Source organism: Canis lupus, chromosome 18 (assembly GCF_011100685.1).
Source record: "Canis lupus familiaris isolate Mischka breed German Shepherd chromosome 18, alternate assembly UU_Cfam_GSD_1.0, whole genome shotgun sequence".
NCBI lineage: Eukaryota > Metazoa > Chordata > Mammalia > Carnivora > Canidae > Canis > Canis lupus.
In genome coordinates this window covers 16,492,807-16,500,186 of record NC_049239.1, presented here as the reverse complement: position 1 = coordinate 16,500,186, position 7,380 = coordinate 16,492,807, and the positions used below count along the sequence as shown (strand labels likewise).

General features: G+C 41.8%; 1 long non-coding RNA gene across 2 annotated transcripts in view; it reads right to left on the bottom strand.

The window, feature by feature from the left end:
• Window positions 1-316: 316 nt before the first annotated feature.
• The window catches only part of LOC102152765, a 37,872-nt gene continuing 30,808 nt past the window's right edge, over window positions 317-7,380 (bottom strand). For both annotated transcript variants that reach the window (XR_005373200.1, XR_005373199.1), the window contains one exon: window positions 317-1,616. This is a non-coding gene — a long non-coding RNA (uncharacterized LOC102152765). The remainder of the gene's footprint in view (window positions 1,617-7,380) is intronic.

The window sequence follows — 7,380 nt, the reverse complement described above, 5'->3', positions numbered from 1 at the left end:
TGGGGCAAAACTCAATAGTTCAAAAAAAAAAAAAATGGATAGTGACAACTAAGCTCTCTCTCTCATTCAGTTCCCGGCCCTAGAGATGACTTTGTGAATAATTTGTTGTGAATCCCTCAGAGATATTTCAAGAGTTTTAAAAACATACCTACCCTTCAAGATACAGTCTTGAATCTCTCTGAAAATGTAATTTCAGTTTTGCTTTCCTTTTTTTATTCTTTCCTAAATTATCTCGTTTTTTTTTTTTTTTTAAGATTTCATTTATTTACTTGAGAGAGAGAGAGAGAGAGGGCTCACAACCAAGGGGAGGGGCAGAGGGAGAAGTAGACCCCTCGCTGAGCAGGGAGTCCCAGGAGGGGCTCTATCCCAGGACCCAGAGATCATGACCTGAGCCGAAGGCAGATGTTTAACTGACTGAGCTACCCAGGTACCCAATTATCTCGTATTTAGTGGATTTTCTCCTGTTGCAAGTGTTAGTATATTTTCTTGATATTCTAGTAGTAGAAAAGCTGCCCAGGAGCTGTGTTCACATGTGGTAACAGTGGTAGAGTCAACACGAAGGACTTGTTTGAGCGGTTGAGAGTTGGTCTCTGTGCTCATCAAATGACTAAATGGAGGGGCTACAAGCTGCCTGGCAGCTCTTGTCAGGCGGTCTCTGTTCTATGTGTTTACACAGACTTCAAATTAATGTCTGTTGCCCATCTCACTCCTCACTCCCACCTTCAACCCCTGCCAATTCCTTGACCCAGAGTTTCTCGGGGTTTCGCTCTGCAGTTCAGAGCTCTCCATGCTACTGTCCTTCTTTGCATTCACCCCTGGCCTCCACCAGTTTGTAGTCATCATGAGGCTCCTCCACCAGATGGAATCTCCCACCTGCTGGTGGTGCCCTCCAGTACCCAGGGCTTGGAAAAAGTTCTGGCCATTGGAAAATACTGCAGTGTAAGTGCCCCAGAGTAGCCTGTCAGGACATTTGTGTAGTAACGTAAAAGGATAGCCTATAGCGGGGGTGGGGGCTTCTCTATAGAAGGATATTTTTTTTCATGTGAAGAGATGAAAGTCTGTTCTTGTGGACTTGGAGACATATTTTGGGGGGAGCCCCAGAACACAGGCGGGAGAGGAATGCTATTTTTATTCATCTGTTCCTACATCTTCTTCTACTCCCCATCTGGAAGTTTGGTATTTTCCTGAGAGACATCTGGCAGCCCTGTCTGTTCCAGGGCTCCTCATTAGTTTAAATTTTTTTTGTTTTGTTTTTTATTCATGATAGTCACACACACACAGAGAGAGAGGCAGAGACACAGAGGGAGAAGCAGGCTCCATGCACCGGGAGCCTGACGTGGGATTCGATCCCGGGTCTCCAGGATCGTGCCCTGGGCCAAAGGCAGGCGCCAAACCGCTGCGCCACCCAGGGATCCCTCCTCATTAGTTTAAACAACACAACAATTCACAGTACTTATTATTTCTTCCTTATAAATACAGCACCGTGCGATGCTTGCCACACTCTGGAGATGACCACGGCTCCATCTCCCTGGAACTAGCTCCCATTTCCTAGTTTTAGGCACGTTGTTCTCTTCTTCTGACAGGAGGGCCCGCACTCATCTAGGCTTCTAGCAACACTATAAAATTAGAAGGAAAAAAAACCTTCAGAAGTTGCAAAACAGATGATTAACAGTAATGCTGTGGCCTTCCTAAGTTAAGGATATCACGCTGTTTGCCCATTCACACATGCTTATTGATTTAATGTTTTGTAAATTTAGCTCTCTTGAGTCTGGGCTGATGTGTGGGTGCGTACACCAACCAGATTGATATTTGTGCCACAAGTGAGAAATAACTTGATAATTTATGAGCGGTGAAACCCAAAGTCGGACAGGTTTTCCCTCGGGGAAGGAAAAAACATATGCAGCTCATCGTAGACAACTCTCTTCTTAGGTTCTTTGGTTTTAAGGAAGTAGGAACTTTCTGGTGCGGTGGTCGAAGGGGAGTTATGTAGTCAGTCGGCCCACATTTTCTTTTTTGAAGTGGATCTGAGAGGAATGTGCCTGAGTGGCGGGGTTTCCTTCTTGCTTTCTCTCTGTATCGGTGTGGAGGCTGGTGTTTGCTAACCAGGACATCCTGGGAGTTCAGTGGCCACATCGAGGATGTCTGGGCATGGCTACCGAGTGATTGGCCAACGGAGATACCACGCTGGGAGAGTAATTAGTAGGTTGGGTTCTATGCAATGTCTGATATGAGCCCCTGTCTTTCTTATATGCCTTGTGTTCAACAAAAGAGCTCTCTGGGTTCTTCTTTTAAAGTAAGGGAAATGGATTTGGTTATAAAGGGGCAAAGGAGGTTGCTTCATTGGAGAGAAGGGTATATATCAGTTGGGGGAGGAGAGATTGCTTGGAGATCCTCTTGGAAAATGCACTTCCCCCTTCCCCCAAATACGTATATTTGCATACACACTGCTTGCACAAGTATTCATGCTCACTTGATGGGAGGGATGGGGAATACTGAAGGCAAAAAAGGAGGAGCCAGCCAGTCCATCCCCTTCCCCAACAACCTTGCTCTCTTTTCACTTGGAGAGGTCCTTGGCAGCTCAAGGGCACCTGAGCCAGAACACTGATTTAAAATACAAAAGCTCGTGTCAAAAGTTCTTGACCTTCAGAGCAACATAGATCCCTCAGGGGCCATGCGCTTCAGGTGCAAGACACAAGTGACTTTGGCCATCATGGAGGAGAGAGAGGGTTGGAAGTCAGGAAGGTGATTCAAAGGTTGAAGCTGAAAGGGGAAGGAGGCACAAGGGTAGGCACGCAGTGGTCTGTGGTAGGTCTGGGAAATGGTCAGGCGCGTACTGTTGATTTGTTCATGAAAGCCCAATGCTGCTGCTTGGTTCTTACTCTCAGTTCAAGCTGGCAGTGCTCCCACCAACCAAATTCTCTTGTGTTCTGGGGCTTCTCTGCACATCATGTTGTAAGTGTCATGCGCTCACCCACGTGTACTTGCTGATGCGAAGTATGGGCCAAGACAGCCACAACCTCAGATCTCCTTAAGATGAGCTCTCTTCTACCTGCAGTCCTTACGAAGTTGCTGCTTGACAATCCCTCCAGAGTCTAAGAAGCCTCCCTGTTCAACAGAGAGTCTGGGAAGCACATCCCAGACTCTCTGTTAGGATCTAAAGACCCTAACATCTTTAGAAGTTTTGTCTATTTAAAAGAGGCTAGGAGGTGGCATCTTAAATTATTCTGAGGTTTTAAAAAGGATGACTCTTACAGGTCCATCCTAGATTTGATCTTTGCCTGGAAGCCATTTCTTAATGTGAGAATAGTTTGCTATCTTAAGAGACTGAGAAAATACATACTTTTATCTTCAAGTCTAAAGAGTCCTGGCTCCCTTACATTTCTTCAAATTTTGCTTGAAATCAAACAGTTGCTGTATTCATTTTTTATTTCTGCGTAACAAATTATTACAAACTTCGTAGCTCAAAGCAACACAAATTTATTATCTCACAGTTTCTGTGGATCAGGGGACCAGCATATTTCAACCACGTGTTCTGCTCATGGTCTTATAAGGTCAAGGTGCCAGCCAGCCATTCTTCTCTGGAGGCTCCACTGGATAAAGACCTGCTTCCACACTCCCTTGGTTGATAGCAGAATTGATATCGTTGGGTTGTGTAATGGAAGTCCCACTTCTGGCTGCTTTCAGCTCTCAGGTCCTTGCCATGTGGCTCTTCCATGACCTCTCACACTTCAAGTCTCTTCTCGGAAAGGGACTCGCCTGATTAAGGGCTCATCTGTTTAGATCAAGCCCATCTACGATAATCTCTTGATTACCTGGAAGTTAACTATTGGGGATTTTAACTACATCTGTGAAATGCCTTCTGCTATATCTCTTTCTGCTCTCCTAACCTAACCATGCATGCAGCAGCAGGAGGTAGAGATCATGGGAACCATCTTAGGGTTCTGGGATCACAGCTCCTTTCTTGGGTTATTTTCCTTTTCCTGTTCTATTATAGGTAGCTAAAAAACCCCAAGCAGAACCATCAGTGCTCTTCATGAAAACTTCCTTAGCTAGATCATCAAGTTTATTACTAGATTATATTTTCTATTTTTCATGTTCTGATCCTACATAACAAGTGTCCTGTTTTTCTAGCTTCTAATAATAGTTCCTCTCTTTCCTTTAGGCTCTTACTGACAGCTTCCTTGAGACTTTTTAGACTTTTCCTAACACTCTCCTTGAGGCCCTTTAGTTTTCACTAACATTCTTGTGACCCTTGAGACCCTTCCAGCTTCCATGTGGTACCAAAGCCAAAGACATGTTTGGGGTTTCGCTAATAGCAGTCCCCAAATCAGACACAAGTACCAAAATCTGCATCAGCTGGCCACAGTGATATAGCAAGTCACTCTAAAACCTAATGACTTAACACAGCAACAATTGTGGGGGGAGGAGTTTGTTTTTTTTGTTTTTAGCTCTTGAATCTGCCAGGATAATTCCAGACATAAGTCTGTGTTTACTGAACCAATTAACACATAAGATGAGATGAGATTACTCTGTTAGCATAAAGTTCTCTGGTCTAGGAGTTCTACTTTTTTTGCCATTGAAAATCAGTTGTTTGGGCCAAACTCCCCACAGAGAACTAAAAAGCTGGAACACACACACGCACACACACATACACAGACACCAAGACAGTTAAGATGTATAGGGAAAATGTCTTAGGTAGAGGAAGGAAGCCCAAAGAGGTGATTCTAGCATTTGGTGCCACTATCCTTTCAAGAGAAAGAGCACTGTTATTACAAGCAGTAAATCAGAAGCTAAGCAGAACTTTTAGCAGACACAGGCCTATGGGGCAAAAGCTGAAGCTCAAGGGATGTCAGAGAAAAGGAATCTATTTCTAAAAGGATTCCATAGGACTATATATAAGAACTAAGAGTAGACCGGAAATAGATCGGTCATCCCAGATACTGACGTCCAACTTCATTCAAATCACTGTAATTTCTGGTCATAAGGTGATCTGGAGGCACTAGCTCAAGGTCCACTTCCAGAAGTAAAAGATCATATTCTTTGAAGGAAGATAACATTATGCAGAGCTTCGATTTCCTCTCCATTTTTATATATAGTGCCTGGTACCAAATCAAAAACATTTTGGGGGCAGCCTCAGTGGTTTAGTGGTTTAGCGCCGCCTTTAGTCCAGGACATGATCCTGGAGACCCAGGATCGAGTCCCACGTCAGGCTCCCTGCATGGAGCCTGCTTCTCCCTCTGCCTCTCTCTCTCTCTCTGTGTCTCTCATGAATAATAAATAAAATCTTTAAAAAAAAAACTGGACACATGCTAGTTCACCAGCTTCTCCAATAAATTTTGTAAGATTAAAATCAGAGGGTATATTCCTTGACCACTGTGGAAATAAGTCAAATATCAATAACACCACCATGAAAAAAAAACTACAAAATTTCTGTACGTTTGGAACTTAATTCACTTCTAAATAACACATGTGATCCAAAGGAAGTTATAATGGAAATTAGAAAATACTTAATTGAATAATAATGAAAATCAGACATAGAAAGTTTGAATAATGAAACCAAAGCAGTGCTTGGAGGGAAGTAAATGGATGTCAATATATATATTAGAAAAGCAAAGGAGCTTCAGATCAGTGATTTAAGTATCTATCTGAAGTTATAAAATCAAAGGAAACCCAAAGTAAATAGAAGCAGGGAAATTATAACTCTGAGAGCAGAAATTGTTTAAGAAGAAAAATAAAGATTAACAAAGCCACAAAAAGCATTCCTTGGAAAGCCTAGGAAAACTAGTAATACTTTGACATGACTGATCAATGAAAAAGAGAAGGCACAAAAAATCAATAATAAAAATGAGAAAGAAATATTACCACTGGACCTTCTGACAATAAAAGAGATAATATAAAGATATTAGGATTATGATGAGAGATTAGAAAGTTTAGGTAAAATAGAGAAATTCCCAGAACACAGTTGCTACCACTGACAGCAAAAGGTAGAAACTGATCAACATTCTAAAATGTATATGGAAAGAATAATAACTGAGATAATCTCGATGAAAAAAGAACAGGGTTGGAGGAGCCAGATTACTGAACATCAAGATTTTTTTAAAAGATTTCATTTATTTATTCATGAGAGATACAGAGAGAGAGAGAGACAGAGATGGAGGTTCCCTGCGGGGAGGGAGAAGTGGGTTCCCTGTGGGGAGCTCGATGCAGAACTCGATTCCAGGACTCCAGGATCACAACTTGAGCCAAAGGCAGATGCTCAACCACTGAGCTACCCAGGTGCCCCTGAACATCAAGATTTGTTATAAAGCTACTACAGCGGAGACTGTGAGGTTGGCCCAGGGATAGATTAGCAGACATGGAATGAAATAGAATCCAGCAAAAGGCCCATCAATAAGTGACACCTGATTTATGTGAAAGATGGCACAGCAGAGAAGGGAGAAGAGAGTTTTGTTGAGTCAGTTGGATATCCACACGAGAGAACACTGAAAATAAGATTCAGCTACTTTTAGACTGTAGGAAAATTTTCTAGGGATGCCTGGGTGGCTCAGTGGTTGAGCATCTGCCTTGGGCTCAGGGTGTGATCCTGGGGTCCTGGAATCGTGTCCCTCATCAGGTTCTCTGCGGGGAGCCTGTTTCTCCCTCTGCCTGTGTCTGCCTCTCTCTCTGTGTCTCTCATCAATCAATAAATAAAATCTTTAAGGGAAAAGAATTCTAGAAAAAAAAAAGGAGAAAATCTTCATGGAGTCAAGTTGATAAAATTTCTTAAATGGAACACATAAATCACTAACCATTAAGGGAACAATGAATAAATTAGAATAAATTAGATGTAGGAACTCCCATTCCAAAAGGAAAAGACACCAAAAAGAGAGTGAAAGGCAAGCCACAGAGATTTTATATTTAGAATCTGAAAAACATATACAAAGGGCTTGTATCCAGAATATGTAAAAATGTCTATAAATCCATAAGAAAAATACAGAAATCCTATAGAAACATATCCAAATGGCCAATAAATATCTGAAAAGATGCTCAATATTATGATGAATCAGGGAAATATGCAAACTAAAATCACAATGAGATACTACTACCCCACCACCAGAATGGCTAAAATTAAAAGACTGGAAATATCATTTGTTGGTGGGAATATGGGACAGCGAGTGGTGGTGGGAGTGAAACTGGTGCAACCATTCTGGGAAAGTGTGCATTACATGTACATCTATCTTATGACCCAACGAGTACTCTCCTATATTTATATTGAAGAGAAATATGTATGTATATGAGCCAAAAGACACAGCACCATTATCTGTAATAGCTAAAAATAAATAAATAAATAAATAAATAAATAAATAAATAGATAGATAGATAGATAAATAAATAAATAAA